Source organism: Cricetulus griseus, chromosome 6, assembly GCF_003668045.3.
Source record: "Cricetulus griseus strain 17A/GY chromosome 6, alternate assembly CriGri-PICRH-1.0, whole genome shotgun sequence".
In the NCBI taxonomy this organism is placed as follows: Eukaryota; Metazoa; Chordata; class Mammalia; order Rodentia; family Cricetidae; genus Cricetulus; species Cricetulus griseus.
Window position 1 is genome coordinate 38791031 of NC_048599.1, and position 20903 is coordinate 38811933.

Genomic DNA, 20903 nt, shown 5'->3' on the forward strand with positions numbered 1-20903 from the left:
GTATTTAATTATGTATCTTGTTAAGGGATACTTACTCCTTCAACTTCCTTATGTCTTCAATTATAGCATATATATATATATTATAAACACACACATATATACATAATTTTTCTATCATCTGATGCTAGGTTGTTCTTCCTTGGGTTATAAACAGAGTCCACTACCACTCCCTATCCCCCATTACTGAAGATCTCCAGCCTTGTCTGGGCAAGGACAGTTCCTACTATGTGCATCAAAACAATATCAAACACTTACCAATTTGTAAAACAGGTTACTGGCCATCAACCCTGCTATTTGTATCTAAAGATGTCACTATGATGTTATTTCTATTTCTCAAAGTGGTTCTCTGGCATGCAAGGAATTTGCTGCCTATATTAGAATGTTATAGACTGCGGCTCCTGTATGAAAGGAAGCTGCTGTACAGTTGATGTGTACTCAGCGGGTACCTGGAAAGCAGCTAGTTATCCATGGCCCTTTTCACTCTCTATCAGAGGCCATTGCACTGGAAAGAAAAGTTACACCAAAATGCCAGTTTAGCATGCAGAGTTGCTGTAGTCCATCTATTGTTGAAACTTTCTCTGACTCATAGGAGTAAGAATACTTGAAGACTGATTTCCACTCCTGGAGGTATACAGACCTCGAATGAGCCTCTCTCCTTGAATAGATAGAAACAGATGTTCATCACTTTGGAAACTTCCTTATGTTACACCCAGTCTGTTACCTGCCATGAGGATGAGGAGAGACAGCACTTATAGGTTCCAAAGATTTTAATAAATCACTACATAAGCGGGGTCACTGATTAATCAGGACTGTAGAACAAGAACTCTGGGTACCTTATTTCTCTGGTAGTCCCAAACAGGGGCAGAAAAAGGGGTTATAAGCACAAAAATCATGAAAATTTGTTGTCAAGTTACAGTTACAATTTTCACCAATCAGCAAACAAAGATTAGAGACTTTCCTTGTGTGTGTTCCATCATTGTCAACTGACAAACGATGTAAGCCTTTAAGCCCAACCAATCAGATTCATTTGTTTCTTCTGTTGTGAGGAACAACCATATGTTTCTAGAGAACTAAAGATGCATAATGATGACTATTTCTATGGTGTAAGGAGGAGGTTGGTCAGCCATTGGAAAGTTCTCAGCTCTTCATCCTACAGGTAAAATGGAGTCTGTAGTCAAAATGGCAGTACTCAGGCCAAGGTGCTTTTGCCTGCTAATCATTGACTTTGTGCTCATTAAAATGGAAGTTACCCTGGACTTAATTAGCTCCGTCCTTTAGAAGGTAGCAAAATCAGAGAGGCTTGCTCCTGCTGACCTCCCACTAAGGAGTTTGACAAGTGCAAGAATCTTAGATCTACTGTAAACAGACATTTCCTGTCTTGACTGCCTGTTCCTAAATACCCAGTAGCAGCTTCCCAAATTATCATAAGAGGGTTATATTAATTATAAATTCTGGGTTGATAGCTCAGGCTTGTTACTAACTTGTTCTTACATTTTTTTTTTTTTTTTGAGACAGGGTTTCTCTGTATTGTTTTGGATCCTGTCCTAGGACTCGCTCTGTAGATCAGCCTGGCCTCAAACTCAGAGATCCGCCTGCTACATCCCCCCTCCCCCCAGTGTTGGGATTAAAGGTGTGCACCACCAACACCTGGCTAGTTCTTATATCTTAAATTAACTCATTTCTATTTATGTATTGCCACATGGCTTGTGGCTTTCCCCATCTTCTAGCATGTCTTGATTCCTGGCTGGCTGGCTGACAACTCTCCTTGACTCTGCCCTCCTTTTTCCCATCATTTTCAGTTTGGTTTTCCTACCCAACTTCCTGCCCAGCTACTGGTCTGTCAGCTTTCTATTAACCAATGAGAATAAAACATATTCATAGTGTAGAAAGGGATTGTTCCACAGCCATCTACAAAATGCTTTTAGCAAGACTGAACATTTGATGAAATGGCAGCCCTGCCTGACACCTTGACTGAAGTCCCATGAGGCCTGAGCAGAGACCTGGACACCTGACTGTGAAAGATGAAACACACAATCGAATTTGTGGTAACTTGTTATGCAGTAATGAAAAACAAATACCAAACTACCATCAGGAACATGTCTGATCTTAGCCTTCTAGGGGAGCTGGCTCTTGGTATCTGTGGGGAATTGCTTAAGGATGGATGCCTCCCCCATACCACAATCTAAGAACACTGGAGTCTCTTAAACAATGATGAAACGTTTGCATATAATCTCTTCAAATCCTCTCCTATAAAGTGTAAATATGTAATTAACATTATAATAACTAATTCAGTGTAAATGCTGTGTAAATGGATGTCATTCTATGTTGTTATGGCACTAAGTGTAAATTATAAGTAAATAACATAATAACTAATACAATGTAAATGCTGTGTAAATAGATGTCATACTAAGTTGTTATGGCACTAACAATAAGAATGACAGAGAGGGCCAAATGAAATTCTGCTTTTCAGGAATAACAAATACAGGGAAGTTCCCAGAGAAACCCAACAGAGGGGCTGCTTACAGTGTAATGATCAAGATGCAGCAGTCCTCACTAATACTGCTGGAGATGAGGAGAGATTTTTCAGCTGGCTCCTGTAGGGGTTTGGAAGAGGTGCAAACAAAAAGAGAGAGGTTGTGGTGGTTTGAAAAGGAATGGACTCCATAGGTTCATATATTGAGTACTTAGTCATTAGAGAGTGGTGCTACTTGAGAGCGATTAGGAGGTGTGACCTTATTGGAATGGGTGTGGCCTTATTGGAGGAATTGTGTCATTGTGGATGGGCTTTTGGGTTTCAAAGCCCTAGGCTTTGTGTCAAAGCCAGGCCCAGTGTCTTTCTTTTCCTGCTGCCTGCAGATCCAGTTGTAGAACTCTCAGCTAGGTCATACCTTGTCTGCCTATGCCTGCAAAAATGAAAATGGACAGAATCTCTGAAATTGCAAAGCAAGCCCCAATTAAATGCTTTCTTTTAGCTAGGTCGTGGTAGCACATGCCTTTAAACAGTACTTGGGAGGCAGAGGCAGGTGGATCTCCGTGTATTGGAGGCCAGCCTGGTCTATAGAGTGAGTTAGAGAACAGCCAGAGCTACACAGAAAAACTCTGTCTTGAAAAACAAAACAAAAATTGCTTTCTTTTATAATAGTTTTCATGGTCAAGATGTCTCTTCACATAGTTAGAACAGGTACCAAGTCAGAGGTAATTGGAAAAATATTTGCTAATAACCTTTTATATTTAACATTTGAACAAACTCATTACAGGGATAACTGTTCATTTTTAATATTTCAAATAATCTCTCAATGACTGTGGTGAATAGTTATAGTTGCAGCACCCAGGAAGCAATATGATTGGGAGTTTGAGGTCAGCTTGTGCTACATTGTCAAACATCATCTCAAAACAAACAAACAAACCCCAAACTAACCAACCAACCAAAAACCTGGCTGGCAAAATGGCTAAAAGTGCTGCTATCCAGTCTCAGGATGTGAGTTAAGTCTCTGGAACCCACATAAATGTGGAAAAATAAAACCAGCCCTAAAGTTACTTTGACTTCCACATGAGAACCAGCACATGTGTATATCATGTCCACAGCCCTCTCTGAATGAAAATGAAAAAGATAAGGGAATGTATGTTATCACAACCACTTTAAAATCAGTAAACCCCACCAGTGAAATGATCTGGGGCTTCTAGCATGAACTCTGTACTACACTTGGTGAACTGCTGCAGTATCTGTTTATATATAAGTTGGTCTTTAGTCTAAACTGTGCATTGTCTTGGTGGTCATTGTGGCTGGTTTATGGGTTTGATCTCCAATTTTCCTTTCAAACCATCATTCTCCTTGCTCTTCTGTTTTGTGTAAAGCCTAATTATCTGTTAAATAAATGAATCATCACTGAAAGACCCCCGGAGAGGTTCTTTCGTGGAAGAAGACCCACACCCAGGAATCAGCGAAACCACGAACTTTGGATGTAAGAACAAGAGGATTTATTAATAACACGGATATCCGGGGCTTAGCTTCTGTTTTGCCAAGCCCCGAGCCCCGGAAGGAGGGTCCTTTTATAAGGGAAAACAGGCATAGTACAGAAGCGAAAAGCATCAAATCAGCATTTTCTCAAGGTTTAATAGCCAGGCGAAATGGCCTTATCTCCTGCCGGTCCAGATGGCTGGCCTTGGGACCGAGCGATCCGGCGGGGGTTGGCCTTGCGTGGGGCGGGGAGTTAGAGCCAGCAGCTGCAGAGATCAAAAGGTGCTAAGGAGGGAAGTGCTAAGGAGGGAAAGATGTATTCGCGCGCCCCGCCAGCTGCCGACCAGAGTAGAAAGGCTACAGCCCAGGGGTGGGGGTCTTTCATCCCCCATTTCTCTTGTTACTGAATGGAATCTTTCATTCAGAGGTCTCTGGATATTCTGGATCTATCTGCTTTAGCTGGTGGTATTGTTGAGTTAAAACTAAGGTTTGTATGGCAGATAATCGTTCTCTAATGAATTGAGTTATCTTGTTCAGAATGCAGGGACCAAGTATAAGGATTAATAATAGAATAATCAGAGGTCCCATGAGAGTAGATACCAGAGTAGTGATCCAGGGGGACTTAGTGAACCATCCTTCGAACCATCCTTGTTGAGACTCAAATAGCTGTTGCCTCTGTTTTAGCCTTTCCCTAAGTTTGGTCATGCTATCCCTTACTATTCCTGTATGATCTGCATAAAAGCAGCATTCTTCCTTGAGGGCAGCACATAGCCCCCCTTCCTGTAAAAATAATAAATCTAATCCTCGTCTGTTCTGCAGGACCACCTCAGAGAGTGATGTTAAGGATTTTTCGAGTGCACTGACTGACTCTTCCAGTACCTGGATGTCCGTGTGCATGGCTTGTTGTAGAAGCTTAAAATGATTAATTCCCTGTAGGGCAACGGTTCCGGTCCCTATGCCGGCTGCTATGCCCCCCACTGTTATTCCTCCTAATAATAGGGCCACGGTAAGGGATATTGGCTCCCTCTTATATCGGGTTGATTTCCCTAGTACGCTGTAAACATATTCAGGTTGGTGGTATGTGACTTTGGGCCAAAGTTCTATCAATATACAAAAATCAATGGTGGTGTTGAGAACAGTGGTAGAGACACAGGGAGTCAACCCAGTACTGCAAGCCCAATAAGTTCCATAAGGGGCAACAAGGTATCGGCTGTCCTGAGATAATGGCTCTACTTGGTTACATAATTCTTGATGTGAGGGAGGGATCCTGCCTATGCATAGCCCCTTTCCTGAGACCTCAGATATTGTGAGCTTGTGCTGCATAGCAGCTCCACAACTGGTAGGTGCTGAGGTCTGGTTGGAGTAGTTGCCCAGTATTGCCACGCCTTCATAATATGGGGGCCGGGAAACTAGGCATAACCAGCATTCCTGAGTCTTGTTGGGGTCTGAAAAATTTAAGGCTTGGTAAACTCCTTGGATTAATTGTAATAATCTATCTCCGGTACCTGGAGGGTCTCTGGTTAACTCGATGTTTAGGGCATCTGGGGTGGGGGAGAAGATGACAGCATCTGGGGTAGGAGTGATAGCTTTAGGAACGGTAGGGGGTTCAGGGACTTGGAATTGGGTTGGGGCCCTCTGGTCCGCTATTACTGTGTTTGGCCCGACTGATTGTTGGCTTAGGGGAGTAATTTGTCTGTACAGGGAGAATAAGGTCACCGGATCTTTCCCTGCTCGGTGCAGCCGGAGTCCCCAGACTTTAGGACTATCCCAAGTAGTCCTTTTTCCAGCATCTGTGAACCTTAGGATGAGAGGGTTGCATTTTCCTCCGGGGGTGGCGCCTTGAAAACCTCCCCCTCCGGCACTATCATAACAGGGTCCGCAGGCTCTTTGCCCACATTTCCATGGTCCTTTCCCTGCGTACCCTGGGATCTCCCTCCGTTTGAGAGTGATGAAATCCCAAGAGGAAGAGGGTTTCCAGTAAGCCTCCCCTGTGGTTTCACATCCCCAGCTTGCACAGTACCCTTCCTGTGGCCCCCCGCAGTCATGAGTTGGTCTATGGCCAGGACAAACATAAAAATCCTTGCTTCTTGTCCCTATCCTTCCCCCAGGGTGGTGGCATCCGTACCCTGGGAATGGTTCCTGGTCAGAGGGATCCCAATCAGACCCTACTAAGTCACATAGGTCGACATAGAGAGGAGGGAACCCATCATGTAGAGTCCCTATATAAGTGCTGAGGTTGGCTATTTCCCCGGTCCCTAGATTGGCTATTTTCCAGGTGATATTATAAACCCTGTGGGGGTTAGTTGCTACATGGGGGGTAAACAGACAACCAATCAACAGGAGGGTGTACGAGAGAGTCTTATCTTTAAAGGATTTTGAGTGCGGTGTGCGGTCCATTCTGATGTAGTGGCTGAATCGGTGGGTCGGGCTGGCTTTACATGTGAAGCATGTATCCAAGCGGCAATGCCGTCTACTTTGAGTGCGGTGGGAGTGGTAAGCAAAACGATGTAGGGTCCCTTCCAGTGGGGTTCAAGGTTCTTGGCCTGGTGACGCCGGACCCAAACGGTGTCCCCGATCTGGTAGGAATGGGGGATGGTGGGATGGTCCCTCTGGTCTTTATAAGCTTGAGCAAGGGGTTTCCAAATCTCCCGTTGTACTAATTGTAGTGCCTGTAAATGAGCTTGGAGAGAAGGGGAGTTAGCAAAATCTGAGACATCTTGATCAAGAAAGTTAATGATAGGAGTAGGTACTCCATGCAGGATTTCAAAAGGTGTGAGCCCATGTGGCCCAGGGGTGTTGCGAGCACGATAGAGGGCTAGGGGGAGTAGGAGGACCCAGTCTCTAGTGCCAGTTGCAAGCGACAATTTTGTTAAAGTCTCCTTGATTGTTCTATTCATCCTTTCTACCTGTCCTGAACTTTGGGGTCTATAAGCACAATGTAATTTCCAATCAATCCCCAACAAGGTGGCCACTGACTGACTTATCTGGGAGGTGAAGGCGGGCCCATTATCTGTTCCCAGTACCTGAGGCATCCCATAACGTGGAAAGATTTCTTCAAGCAATTTCTTAGTAACGATCTTGGCTGTTTCATGTTTAGTAGGAAAGGCTTCAACCCATCCTGAAAAGGTGTCTACAAAAACTAATAGATACTTGTATCCATATTTACCTGGTTTAATCTCAGTGAAATCTATCTCCCAATGTGTTCCGGGCCGGTAGCCTCTGACCCGGTTCCCAGGAGGAAGCTTCAGTCTGGATGCGTTGACTCGGGCGCACGCATCACATTGTTCAGTTACCTGTTTTAGAATGTCATTCTTCCCCAAAAGGAAATTGAATTCCTCTTCTCGTTCGAGGAGCTCCCGCATCTTCTTGGAGCTCAGATGTGTCATCTTATGTAAAAATGTCACTAGGTACTTGGTTACCCGGTAGGGGATGACAGTCTTTCCTTCATAAGTCCAATCCCCGTTTGGTTCCTTTGTGGCTCCCAATTTCTCTAGGGTTTGGATGTCTCTTTGTTCATAGTCCCATGAGGGGGTGGGACGGTCGTTGGTGGGCTCCAGAGCCAGGAGGCTAGTGGTGTCTGTGGTCAGGGCCGCCTCTCGGGCAGCCAAGTCTGCCCTCCGATTGCCCCTGGCTTCAAGAGAATCCCCTTTTTGATGTCCGGGGCAATGTATGATACTTAAGGCGGAGGGCAGATGAAGAGCTCTTAGGAGAGCGAGGATTTCCTCCTTATTCTTAATGTCTTTCCCTTCGGAGGTAAGCAGCCCCCTCCGTCTGTAAATTTCTCCATGTATATGGGCAGTGGCAAAGGCATAACGACTGTCTGTGTACACGGTGAGCCTCTTACCTTCTGCCAATTTTAGAGCCTGCGTGAGTGCAATGAGTTCTGCCCTCTGCGCAGAGGTTCCGGGAGGGAGTGCCTGAGCCCAGACAACCTGATTCTCTGTGGTGACTGCTGCGCCTGCCCTTCGTTTTCCTTGATGCAAAAAGCTGCTTCCATCCGTGAACCAGATGTGGTCCGGGCTGGGTAGAGGCTGGTCAGTCAGGTCGGGTCTCGCCCCATGGGCCTCAGCCAGTACCTGTAAGCAATTATGAGCCTCTGGCTCCCCTGGGAGAGGGAGCAAGGTGGCTGGATTCAGAGTCACCAGAGGCCCAAAGTGGACCCGGTCTTTGTCCAACAGCATAGTCTGGTAATGAGTCATTCGGGCATTAGTGAGCCATCTGTCTGGAGGCTGTCTGATGACTGCCTCAACCGCATGAGGGGCATGTATGGTCAAAGGCTGCCCCAAGGTTAGCTTGTAAGAATCTTTTACTAGCAGGGCTATGGCGGCAATCATTCGGAGACAGGGTGGCCATCCCGATGCTACAGGATCCAATTTCTTGGAGAGGTATGCAGTGGGCCTTCTCCAAGGCCCCAGTTTTTGGGTGAGGACTCCCTTGGCATAGCCTCCTTTCTCATCTATAAAGAGTTCAAATGGCTTAGCTAAGTCCGGTAGACCCAGGGCTGGTGATTCAAGGAGAGCCTTTTTGATGTTGGTGAAGGCTTTCTTTTGGGGCTCTTCCCATTTAAAAGCAACCCCTGGCCGAGTGAGGGGGTAGAGGGGAGCCGCCATTTCGGCAAACCCGGGGATCCATAGGCGGCAGAAGCCTGCCGTTCCCAAGAACTCTCTCAGTTGGCGGGGATTTTGTGGGGTGGGAATGTCTAAGATGGCTCGCATACGGGCTTCCGTTAGCCATCGCCGTCCATCCTTTATCTTGTATCCTAAATAGGTCACCTGTTTCTGACATATCTGGGCCTTCTTGGCGGATGCCCGGTATCCTAGGCTCCCAAGAGTCTGGAGGAGGGCTCGAGTGCCTTCCTTGCATTCTTCCTTGGTTTTGGCTGCCAGGAGGATGTCATCTACATACTGTAAGAGGATTAGCGCGGGGTACCGGACCCGGAATCCTGCCAGATCCTGATGTAAAGCTTCATCAAAAAGGGTGGGGCTGTTCTTAAACCCTTGAGGTAACCTAGTCCAAGTTAGCTGCCCAGAGATTCCAAGGTCGGCATCCTGCCATTCAAAGGCAAATATAGGTTGGCTGGTGGGATGCAGGCGGAGGCAGAAGAAGGCATCTTTAAGATCTAAGACTGTATACCAGGTATAGTTGGGTGGCAATCCGCTCAGCAAATTATAAGGGTTGGGGACAGTAGGGTGTATGTCCTCTATCCTTTTATTGACCTCCCTCAGATCCTGTACTGGCCTATAGTCATTGGTTCCTGGCTTCCTGACGGGCAACAAAGGTGTATTCCAAGGAGATTTACAGGGCACCAGAATCCCTTGTTCAAGTAACCTTTTAATATGTGGCCGAATTCCTTCTCGGGCTTCTTTAGGCATTGGATACTGTCTGACGGATGCAGGAAGGATGGCAGCTTTTAAGGTTACTATAATTGGGGCCTGGTTGATGGCAAGGCCCATTCCTCCTGTTTCAGCCCAGGCTTGGGGAAATTCCGCAAGCCAGTGATCAAGGGTTTCCTGATTGTTCGAATTAGTCCTCTTTTCATGGAGTCTGTATTCATCTTCTATGGACATTGTCAAGATGGTAAGGGGAATTCCCTCTGGCCCTGTGACTTTGACTTCTGACCTCTCAAAGTGTATTTGAGCTCTTAATTTGGTCAATAGGTCCCGTCCTAGTAAGGGGTAGGGGCAATCTGGCACATGGAGGAAAGAATGCATAACCTTACCAGTCGCGAGCTGGAGCTGCCGATTTGTAGTCCAATGGTACTGCTTTCCGCCTGTAGCTCCCTGTACCCATGCAGTCCGGTGACTCAGGGGTCCGGGTGACCGATTCAGAACGGAATGTTGTGCCCCTGTATCTACTAGGAAGGTGACCGGATGCCCCCCGACTTGCAGTGTTATCCTGGGCTCAGGGGGGGGCTCCTGGCCCTGACTTCTCTAATCTTCTAGGTTTAGAAGGTCAGAGGTTCTTGGCCGTGGAGGCTTGGCCCGGGGGTTCTTAGGGCATTCTTTTGCCCAATGTCCTTTTTCTTTGCAGTAAGCGCATTGATCCCTGTCCAGGTGGGGCCCCCTTCTGCCATCCCTCTGCCTATTCTGTCTCTGACCTGTCACTACTGTGGCCAATAGCCTGCTCATCTCTCTATTCCGCTTACGGTCTCTTGCAGCCTCTTTCTCCTCTGCTTCTTTTCTCAGTCTTTCCTCTCTCTCCTGGGCTTCCTTTCTCCAACGTTCTTCTCTTTCTGTCTGTGTCTCTCTCTTATTAAAAATACGTTCTGCTTCCTTTAACAAGTCTTGGAGCGTATATCCTTGTAAATTTTCTAGCCTTTGGAGCTTGTTTCTTATGTCCGGGGCTGACTGCCAAATAAAGGACATAGAAACGCTGGTGGCCTGCCCTGGATCTTCTGGATCATAGGGAGTATACATTCTATATGCTCCTTTTAGTCTCTCTAGAAAAGTGGCGGGCGATTCCTCCGCCCCCTGTATTACCTGCTTTACCTGGGCCAAATTGGTAGGTCGGCGTCCTGCCCCCCGGAGACCCGCGACCAGCAACTGGCGATAGAGACGCAGATGGGTCCTACCTGCTTCAGTAGTAAAATCCCATTCAGGTCTTTCAAGAGGGCAAGCCGCATCGATTTCATTGGGCAGCTGGGTGGGCTGCCCGTTGGCTCCTGGGACATTCTTTCGTGCCTCTAGTAGAACACGCTGTTTCTCTTCCGAGGTTAAAAGAACCTGCAAAATCTGCTCACAATCATCCCAGGTAGGTTGGTGAGTTGTGAGTACCGACTCTATGAGAGATGTCAGCCTCACAGGGTCTGCAGAGAAGGAAGGATTATTATTTTTCCAGTTATAGAGGTCCGATGCTGAGAATGGCCAATATTGAGGTTGGCCATTCGGTCCAGTTCGGAGGGGCAAAGCGGTTGAATCTGGAGCGGGCTGCTCCCTGCGACCTCTTAGTCGGTGAGCCATTGGGGAAGGGTCAGGTGGGGGAGCTGAAGCCGTCTCTGCCGAGACGGCGGGGGCCGCTTCTGCCTCTGGCGGGGGCGGCAGCGCCGGGTATGGAGGGGGTTCTTCAGTCAATAGGTCAGCCAACAGGTTTTCTCCCGGGGGAAGCACCTCAGGCGTCTTCTTCTTCTCTTCAGCTTTAGCGTCCTTTACCGCTGTAGGGTAAAGGCTGGAGTGGGGAGGGAGCTGGGGATTGGAAAGGGTTGGGGTTGAGGGAATGGGCCGGTTGGAGCGGTTAGAGGGAGGAAGGGAGGGGGAGCCCTTGGGATGTAGGAAAGGACGTATCCAGGGGGGGGGTCCTGAACCAAGGCCTCCCAAGTGACTATATATGCCACCTGGTCGGGATGCCCCTGTGGTCCAGGATCCATAGTCTTCTCTTTCACCTGAAATATAGTTTGGAGGTTAAAGGTACCATCTCGCGGCCAGCCAACGTCAAAGGCTGGCCATTCTGAGGAACAAAGAGTAATCCATTTGCGTTTACGCACATCAACAGATTGGTTATGAGCATAATCCTGCACATCTCTCCAGTGTGAGAGTGTTAGGGACAAGGGAGTGGTGATAGTTTGTCCCATAGTTTCTAGACTTAGTAGAACACAGATAATGGTTATGATACAAAGACTAAGCAAAACAGAACAGGCTTTCGCTGCGCGGTTTCGACAGAGAGTCGATAGTAAGATTTTAGAAGGCGTTGAAGAAGGGGGCCAGCCTTCTTCGTCCCCGGTAAGGATTGCAAATCCTTCAAGCCGAGGACCCTCTCCAAAGAGGTTGGGAAGCTGTCCAGTCATAGATCTCAGCTCAAAAACAAAAGTACAAAGGTGAGCCCACTAATGCTTCAATCGCTACCAGGACGTCTCCTGGAGCCAGGGTCGGGAGTCCGAACCCGTCAAATACAAATGTACGCAGCTGTGTACTACCAACGCGGGCGCGCAGTTCATGAAATGGTTTCAGACAGAAAGACAGGACCAGACGAGACAAGACAGTGGATCCACATAACACTTACCTCCCAAATGTGGGTCGGTGGTCCCTGGGCGGGGGTCTCGATCCCGGACGAGCCCCCAAATGAAAGACCCCCGGAGAGGTTCTTTCGTGGAAGAAGACCCACACCCAGGAATCAGCGAAACCACGAACTTTGGATGTAAGAACAAGAGGATTTATTAATAACACGGATATCCGGGGCTTAGCTTCTGTTTTGCCAAGCCCCGAGCCCCGGAAGGAGGGTCCTTTTATAAGGGAAAACAGGCATAGTACAGAAGCGAAAAGCATCAAATCAGCATTTTCTCAAGGTTTAATAGCCAGGCGAAATGGCCTTATCTCCTGCCGGTCCAGATGGCTGGCCTTGGGACCGAGCGATCCGGCGGGGGTTGGCCTTGCGTGGGGCGGGGAGTTAGAGCCAGCAGCTGCAGAGATCAAAAGGTGCTAAGGAGGGAAGTGCTAAGGAGGGAAAGATGTATTCGCGCGCCCCGCCAGCTGCCGACCAGAGTAGAAAGGCTACAGCCCAGGGGTGGGGGTCTTTCAATCACCTTCCAGTTAGAAAGGAAGAGTAATTTCTGTATCCCAGGAAGGAAAATACTAGCAAAGCAAAAGTAGCTTGGCAAGGCAATTCTCTCTTTGTCTCTCTGTCTCTGTCTCTCAGGGTTTCTGTGGGTAGTCTTGGCTGTCCTGGAACTAGCTCTGTAGAACAGGCTGGTCTTGAACTCACAGAGCTATGCCTTCCTCTGCCTCCTAAGTGCTGGGATCAAAGGTGTCTGCCACCACTGTTTGGCAGCAAGGGAATTCTTTTTGCAACATAGGTGCACCAAGCTCCAAGTTGAGTGAGCAAGCACATTTGTCCAAGCTTGTTTCTGACACAGGTATTGACTGTGTCTCATCCTATCTGTCTGAGCCCCACTTCACAATCTGAAGTAATTGTCTAATCATGTCAAAGAGGGAGGGGAAAGATCCAGAAACATGAATCCTTGTTAGGCTTCCCTTGATAGAGAAAAATAACAAGAACAAAACCAAAAACCATTTTTTCAGTTATATAAAGCTTACTTATTTTCCCAGTTTTGATGATCACTTAGAACAGAGACATAAGCACTGATTCTTCTGTTTCTAGAATCTTTGTTAACCTTTACTGTATTGTTACTATTCACTGACTTAACCATTGAACACTTCCCCTCCCACTTATCCAAACCACTCATTTTAATATTAGTCTCTACATTCCCTTTCCTATCTAATTTTTGCTTAAACTGATAAATTTCAAAACTGTTAATTTCTTCCAATAGAAGAAAATATTACAGAAAGAAATCCTGGACTGGAGAGATGGCTCAGCCACTGAAGGCTAGGCTCACAACCAAAAAATAAGATATCCTGGACTATATAAAAATTATTAATTATATATCTGGGATTACCAGCAGTTGAAAAAAATCATTTCTTTACAATTCACATACTCTAATCTAGACTCTCAGGGTGGAAATCAAGACTTATCTCAGCCCTAGACTGCCTTCCTGCATCTCGTTCTCTTCTGAGCGATTGGGCTTATCCCCCCTTCCTGCTCCACCTCTCAGATTCAGTCAAGAAATTCTACAGTACAGTGACTCTCAAGCTTTAGGCACTAGAATTATCTAGTTAATTGTTAAAAGATGGATTTAGGTGGGTTCTAAGAATTTGCACTTCTAGAGGAGCTCTGGTGATTCTAAACTGCTGACTTGGGACCTCACATAGGAAAAAATACATGCGGAGCATCTCTAATCTAAAAATCCAAAACCTCTGCTCTGACACCATGCACAAAATATAAAATGCTTTCCAGAATTACCTAAAGGCTCTGTGTGTAGAGTCTATATGAACTACAACAGAGTATTTCTTTTTGTAACTGGCGTCCCACCCCCCAGGACGTTTTATTATGAATAAGCAGATATTTCAAAATTTGAAAAAAAAAACAAGTGTTTTTTCATCCCAAATATTTCAGATGAGTAATGCTTAACTTGCCCGTTTTATTCCTTCCAATATCTGCTATCCCCAAGCAGGCTATCTGTTAAAAGATTCGTGATACTACAAGGAAACTGTATGTAATTGTTACTGGGTCTGGTCTTTGATCTTGGACAATTACATAAGGCTAATTACATTTTCCTTCTTCCTAGGGTAAGGCTGACTCCCACTATACACAATCCAGGTAGAATCCTAGTTTTCCATTGGAGTCAGGTTGCAAGGATGACGGAAGAAGGGTTCTTCAGCAACCTCTTAATCAATGATGGCCACTATTTTCATTTCCTGCAACTGCGCTAGTCAGGTAACCACGTGGATAAGAAGTAGCCACGTCTTGCAAGCTAATAATAACAGGGCCCAGTGCAGCCGAGGCGGGTAACGGTGACTGCATGGCTACGACAACAAACAAACCTAAATCTGCCAAAAAGTAAATAAATAAACAAATAGGTAAATAAATAAAAGAAATGCCCAAATATCAAAGCCGGAGACAGAACTGTGCGTCTGCTCTGAAGCCACAGAACCCGTTACAGACTAGACACAACCGCCCAGGGCGTCTACTTCCGGACACGTGCCGCACCTTCAGCCAATGGAAAGGCTTCATGCCACTCCCGCTTCCTCACCCTGGCAACGGGCGAGCGACTACTTCCGGTGTAAGGAGTGCTCTGCGCTGACGCGGGTGAGTGTCCCTCGTTCTCACGCTGTCCGCGTCGCTGCCGCCCAGCCTCGGTCTCCGTGTGGCCTCGCAGGCCCGCGCGGCGTCCTCTCCCGACCGCGCGGGACGGCGCGTACGGCGCCACCTGCCTGCCCTGGGGCACGGGCCCACGGGGTCCTTGGCTCCGAGTCACGGTCACGCGTGGGGCCCGCCAGTTTCCTTGGCTGCGGAGTTCTAGTAGCGCTTTGGGCTCTGTGCAGTCACAGCCTGCAGGGAACTCGCGGCCCCCGGGTTCGCGCAGGGCCGGCGATGTGCCACGTACCGGTGTCGCGGTGGGGCCAGAGCTTCCCGCAGTGTCTTAGAGGCCTGGTTAGAGTCCCGAGGGACTTCAGCATCCAATGCAGAGGCCGCGGAGGCTGGGACCGAGTAGATGAAGCAGCAGGAGGGGTTTTGCAGTAGAGAGCATAGTAATTCCGAGTTCAGCGTAATTCTGCTGGGGAGAGGAAAGAAAGGTTTGTTGGGGGCTATTGGACTAAGGAATCTTTGAAAAATAAGCTAAGGAAGTTTCACTTACACACTTGGGCCTTTGATAATTTCCCTTTTTGTTTGTTGTAAATAAGCCCCTTTCCTCTTACTACTTCAGAAAAGCGTTGGTTATTAGAAAATGTTTGGGAACTGCAGAAATAGTTAAGAGGTTAACATAGCTGCCTCAACTAAGGATTTTGTTCTTTATCATTTCTTAGGTGTTTTAAAGCTATCATCGGCAAGTAAACTAAAAATTGCAGTTTGTATATGTTGCACCCATTGTATAGATTGGTTATGCTTTGTCTTTAGTTTTTTTTTTTTTTTTTTTTTTTTTTTAATTTTACGTGTGTGAGTGCTTGCTTTTTAATGTCTGTCTGTACACCACGTGTCTATCCATGGAGACCAGAAGAGGGCATCCTATTTCCTGGAACTGGAATTCTGGATGGTTATAAGCCAGCATGTGGTGCTAGGAGCAACTCAGGTCCTCTGCAAGAGAGAAGTGCTCTTTCCTGCTGAGCCATCTTTCCAGCCCTGGTTATGGGTTTTTTGTTTTTTTCTCTTATTGAGGTATAATCATCACAGTACAAAATCCATCCTTTTAAATTGTAGATCTCTCTCTGTGCGTGTTTTAAGTGTTCAAAAGTTTTTGCGAGTGTGTTTTAAATTTTGCTGTCTAATTCCAGAACGTTTTTAACACCTTCACCAGAAATCTTGTACCCAAAATAGTTAACCCTCCTTCACCTGCAACCCCTGCGCCACCTTCTGATCCATTGTTCAGTATGCATCTTCCTGTTTTGTACATTTCAAGTAAATGGAATCATGTAACAGGTGTCCTTTTGTGTCTAGCTTCTTTGAGTTAGCATAATGTTTTCAGGCTTTGTCCATGACTATGTAACAATACATTATTCTTTTTGTTTATTTTCCCTTGTTATTCTGGGGATGGACTTCACACATGCTAGCTAAGAATTCTATCACTGACCTACATAACTTACTCATTCCATTTTAGGGATATGCAGTTATATTGTTTTGGGATAGTTCTACATCTCTATGACTTTGTGTGTGGATATTTTTCTGTTTTCTTTCTTTTTTCTTTTTTTTGCATGTACCTAGAAGTGGCATTTCTGGGTCATGTGTTTTGAGAACTGAGCAGATATTTTGTAGAGTGGCTACCTAATATTGAGTCCCACAGATTATGAAGGTCTGCTTCTCTAACTTCTGGCAAATACCTGTTGTTTTGATTATGTGCATCTTAGTGGTACTAGTGAAATAGTATCTCATTGTTGTTTTCATTTTTGTGATTAGTCATCTTAAGTATGTTTTCATGTACTAATTGATCCTTACATAGTTTTGGAGAAATGTCTAATCCAGTTTTTAAAATTTATTTTATATCCGTGCTTATTTTTAACAGAGGCCAGAGCTACATAATTGAGTGAATCTGTCTCAAATAGAGAGATGCTGTCTCTAAAACCCAAACAACAGCAAACACTGCTAAATCTAGAGTCCCATGTTTATTTCTGTATAACTTCTGGTAACTCTAAAAGTTTTTATAGTTTTGACTCTTGTTTTTAATGCACTTAATTTTGGTGAATAGTAGCAGAGAGGATCACAACTTTACCTTTTGCTTTCTGGCTATCCAATTTTCATCACCTTTGGTGACTTTCCTTTTCCCACTAACTGGCTTAGGCATCCATCTTAAAAGTCAGTTGGCCACAAATAATGTGAGTTATAACCATCCCTCTCTGTTGAACTCTTAGGTTGCAATATGTTTTTAAAATTCTATATTATTCTATATTAAGCATAGCATAAAATATGTGAAGCTAACCAGGAGCACACGCCCGAAATCCTAGAACTTGGGAAGTGAAGGGAGGAGGATCAGAAATTTAAGGTCAGCCTGGGCTACATGAAACCCTGTCTCACAGAACAAAACAAAACAAATCATCCTCAACAACACAGACCAACCTAAGAAAGACTAAGCCCTTTTTGTTTAAAATTTAGATAGAAGGTATGCTCAGAGGTAGGATGATTACTGGCTCAAAGATGAATTTAAGCTTGTTCTGGGACTCATTAATAAAGCATTACAATCCCATTGTCATGATCTGAAAAGCCAGAATACTGTGCTTTGATTTTTTTAAAATGAGAGCCTCTCACCTCATATCCCTGATTGTCCTGCCTGCAATCCATTATGTAGATCAGGCTGCCCTTGAGCTTTCAGTGATCATCCTGTCAATGCCTTTTTTTTTTTTTTTTTTTTAATTAGAAACAATCTTGTTTTACATATCAATCCCATTCTTAAGAGCTAGGATTACAGTCCTGTGCTATCTTGGCCAGTTAATAATGTCGTCTTTGCTTGTTTGTCTGGTTTTCAAGACAGGGTTTCTCTGTGTTACAGCTCTGGCTATCATAGAACTTTGTAGAACAGGGTGGCCTCAAACTCACAGACATCTGCCTGCCTGTGCCTCCCCAGTGCTGGAATCCAAGGTGTGTGCTACCACTGCTCGGCTAACAAAGTGTTTTTTTGTTTTTTTGTTTTTTTTTAATTATCAATTGCAATAGCTTAAGGGCTGAATTTCTTCTGTAAAGAAATACTTTATTGGGCTGGAGAGATGGCTCAGAGGTTAAGAGCACTGACTGCTCTTCCAGAGGTCCTGAGTTCAATTCCCAGCAACCACATGGTGGCTCACAACCATCCACTATGAGATTTGGTGCCGTCTTCTGGTGTGCTGATATACATGGAAGCAGAATGTTGTATACATAATAAATAAAATCTTAAAAAAAAAGAAATACTCTATTATCAGCTGTATGAATTCTTCCTCCTACACTGCTTTGGAAAGATTAAACAGGACACATGATACTTTTCTGAGCTGTATAATTAAAAAACAAATGTCATCACATGTGATTGGAAATATATATATATATATATATATATATATACATATTTATATATATGTATATATGTATAATATTTTTTTTAGAGATCCAAGGTCAAGATTTAGACCATAAATTAGTTACCTAGAAAGTCCCTGAAGTGAACAAAAAAAAAATAATGTTTATTTTGAGAATCCCTTCTGGTCTTGATGATTAGTGAATGAGTATTCATGTTGGTCCCCAAAATGGTCAAATAAAGAGTCTCTTCTGTGGCTAGTACTGGATAAAACAAGTTCAAATATGAAAGGTAGAGAACACATGATTTCTCAGTTCTTCTTAGAGGTGGATCTATGATACTGCTAACTTGTGTCTGTATAAACTAGTTCATATGTACTGCTTCTGGTACAGTATTGCATATTTTCAGGCTTTTTATACTTAGACTCCTTTTCAAAACAATTATATTCAACTTAAGGTACCAGTACAGTTTTGTTAGCAATAATTTTTTGTTCTTTTATGAATATTCTTTAATATTGGATATTCAGATTGTATTTCTGCTTACATATTATCTATTCCTGATTTTTGGCATGGCATTTGTTTTGTTCAGTATTGTCCTTTATGAGATTTATTTTGGCAGTCTTTATTTTGGCAGTAGATGGTTGCTCTATGATAGCATGCTTGTAGAAAAAAGTTCAGATGCTGTGTAATATTTATGCTAAGAGGTATTTGGGCCAAACAGGGGTAGAGGAAAAAGAAGTTAATTGGTTGAGAACGAAACCTACAGGATTTTGGTGCAGTCTGAAATGTCTGTATGGTGAGTTACAAAAGGTTTTTGCAATTATGAAAAATTATGTGGGAAGACCTAGGTTTTAGGGGAAAAAATGAGCTCATTTTGGTAGGTTAGCAAGAAACATCAAGATGGAACTCCAAAGAGAAAAAGCTGTGGCTCCGGCCACAATTTTATTTCCAGTAGAACATAAAAAAGCCAAGAAAGCATGTGTTTTGCTGAGAGGACAGTTTTGAAAGGATGGCAGTAACACAGTTCTGGAGATGCTGAAAATAGGTCCAGAAGGCTCACGAGCTAGGAGTGTATGCTGGTGTGCTTGCCATGAAGGTCAGGAAGTTAAGAGAAAAAAAGAGTGGAAATAGACTAAGAGCAGACCATTGGCTTTAGTAAATCAGAAAAAAATACAGTTTATAGGAAGCAAGAGCTTATGTTTTAGACAACTTAGTTAAGATATAATTTATGTATAAACTCAAACTGTATGATTTATTGGCATTTCTGATATTCAGACTGTGAAACCATCAGTTTTAGAATGTTGATTGTACATACATTGTATTGTATTGATATGATATTCAATATTATACATTTTAAGGCTCTTAATACTGATGTCATTAGTATGTTATACACAGAACATTTGTATCTTCCTACAATGTTAGAATTTATTTAGTGGGTTGTGCAAAGGGATATTACTTGGTTGTTAGAGAGTTTGCCTACCAGACTACAAACTGGGTTAGATTTTAAGGACTGTATAACACTGGGTATGGTGGCACATACTTGTAATCCCAGGATTCTAGAGGTAGAATCAGGAGGATCAGAAATTCAAGGCCATTGTTGATAACTGTTCAAGGTCTGCAGGAGATACATGAGGCCTTGTCTTAAAAACAAACAAAAAAACAGAAAGAAAAATATGATCAAATAACAAGTTCATAAGCTTTAGTTGCCTCTAATTTGTAAAGTAGTCTAATTTGCCTTAATAGCTAGCTATTGCAACACAGGTTCTTTTATCCCAGTCTTAATTACTCATATCTCACACTGCATATAATGCAGTAATTATATATGTGTTAGTGCAGGTTACAGAATGTTGTAAAGAAGGTACAGGGAGTTCAAGCAGTTCAAAGACACCTTCCTGGAGGCAGAGGTAGAGAGCTGAGCTGATGGAGAGCTGCCAGAGCCAAATGTAGCAGGGCTGCAGGGTCAGAGTTGATCCCAGGCCTCAGGGTTGACTTGAGCTACAGAGATGATGTGTGCAACCATGGAGGCAACAGAGGTGAGGTGTGGGGCTAGATCTGGGCAGACAGGTGGGCAGATGATAATTTGAGTGGACCATGTCATCAGTAGGGATTTATCTGAGCTTAATCCTCAGAGACAGTCCAGAATTTTTTGCCTGTGGGTGGTGAGATGACAGGTTGGTGGAGTCCGTTGTTGTTTCTAGTGTCTCAGCTCTGCTTTCTCTAAAGAAAAAAAAGGTTATCAATGGATAAGCTGCTGATGAATTAAGCAGAAGAGAGAGAGGCAGCAGAAAAGCTTTTCTTCTTTTGCTTTTTACGACTGGATAATGGCAGATTTAGGGGTTTCCCTTTCCTCAACGATGAGAAAAAGGAACAGGCCCTGGCTTTTTTTAGGTTTTGTTATAGTGTAGTGTTTTGTGTTTGTGTGTGTGTGTGTGTGTGTGTGTGTGTGTGTGTGTGTGTGTGTGTGTGAGAGAGAGAGAGAGAGAGAGAGAGAGAGAGAGAGAGAGAGAGAGAGAGAGACAGACAGACAGACAGACAGACAGAGACAGACACAGAGAGACAGACACAGAGAGATGCATTTAGATATGCATTCAGATGTTTTAAATTCCTAATCCTGTCATACCATTGTCCATTGATCATCTAAATATCCTTTGGGTAAAATTACTGTATTGGTTTTTTGTATATCTATCCAGATGCATACTTTGTATATATAATACAGATAATACTGCATATGTTTCTGTGCATTTTTTTTTTTTTTAAGAGTATCTTATAGGTAAAGCTGTTCTGGAACTCATTGTATAGCCAGGAATGGTCTCAAATTTCTGAGTTAATTATTTGCATGTTTTAAAATAACTAGATGTTTGTTTGTTTTCCATATTTATATATCAAGAACTTCTTCATTCTTTCTAGTGGCTGCTTTTAATGTAATTGA

At 44.2% G+C, this 20903-nt stretch overlaps 1 protein-coding gene across 8 annotated transcripts in view; it reads left to right on the plus strand.

The window, feature by feature from the left end:
• The first annotated feature begins 14538 nt into the window (after positions 1-14538).
• Positions 14539-20903, plus strand: part of Tasp1 (taspase 1) — a 207632-nt gene continuing 201267 nt past the window's right edge. For 7 of the 8 annotated variants that reach the window (XR_003486507.2, XM_027421662.2, XM_027421665.2 and 4 more), the window contains exon 1: positions 14539-14593. The gene's annotated coding sequence lies outside the window, so the exon portion shown is untranslated. Of the gene's footprint in view, positions 14594-14948; positions 15082-20903 lie in introns of those variants that run through there. The other variant, XM_027421663.2, reaches the window with a different exon arrangement.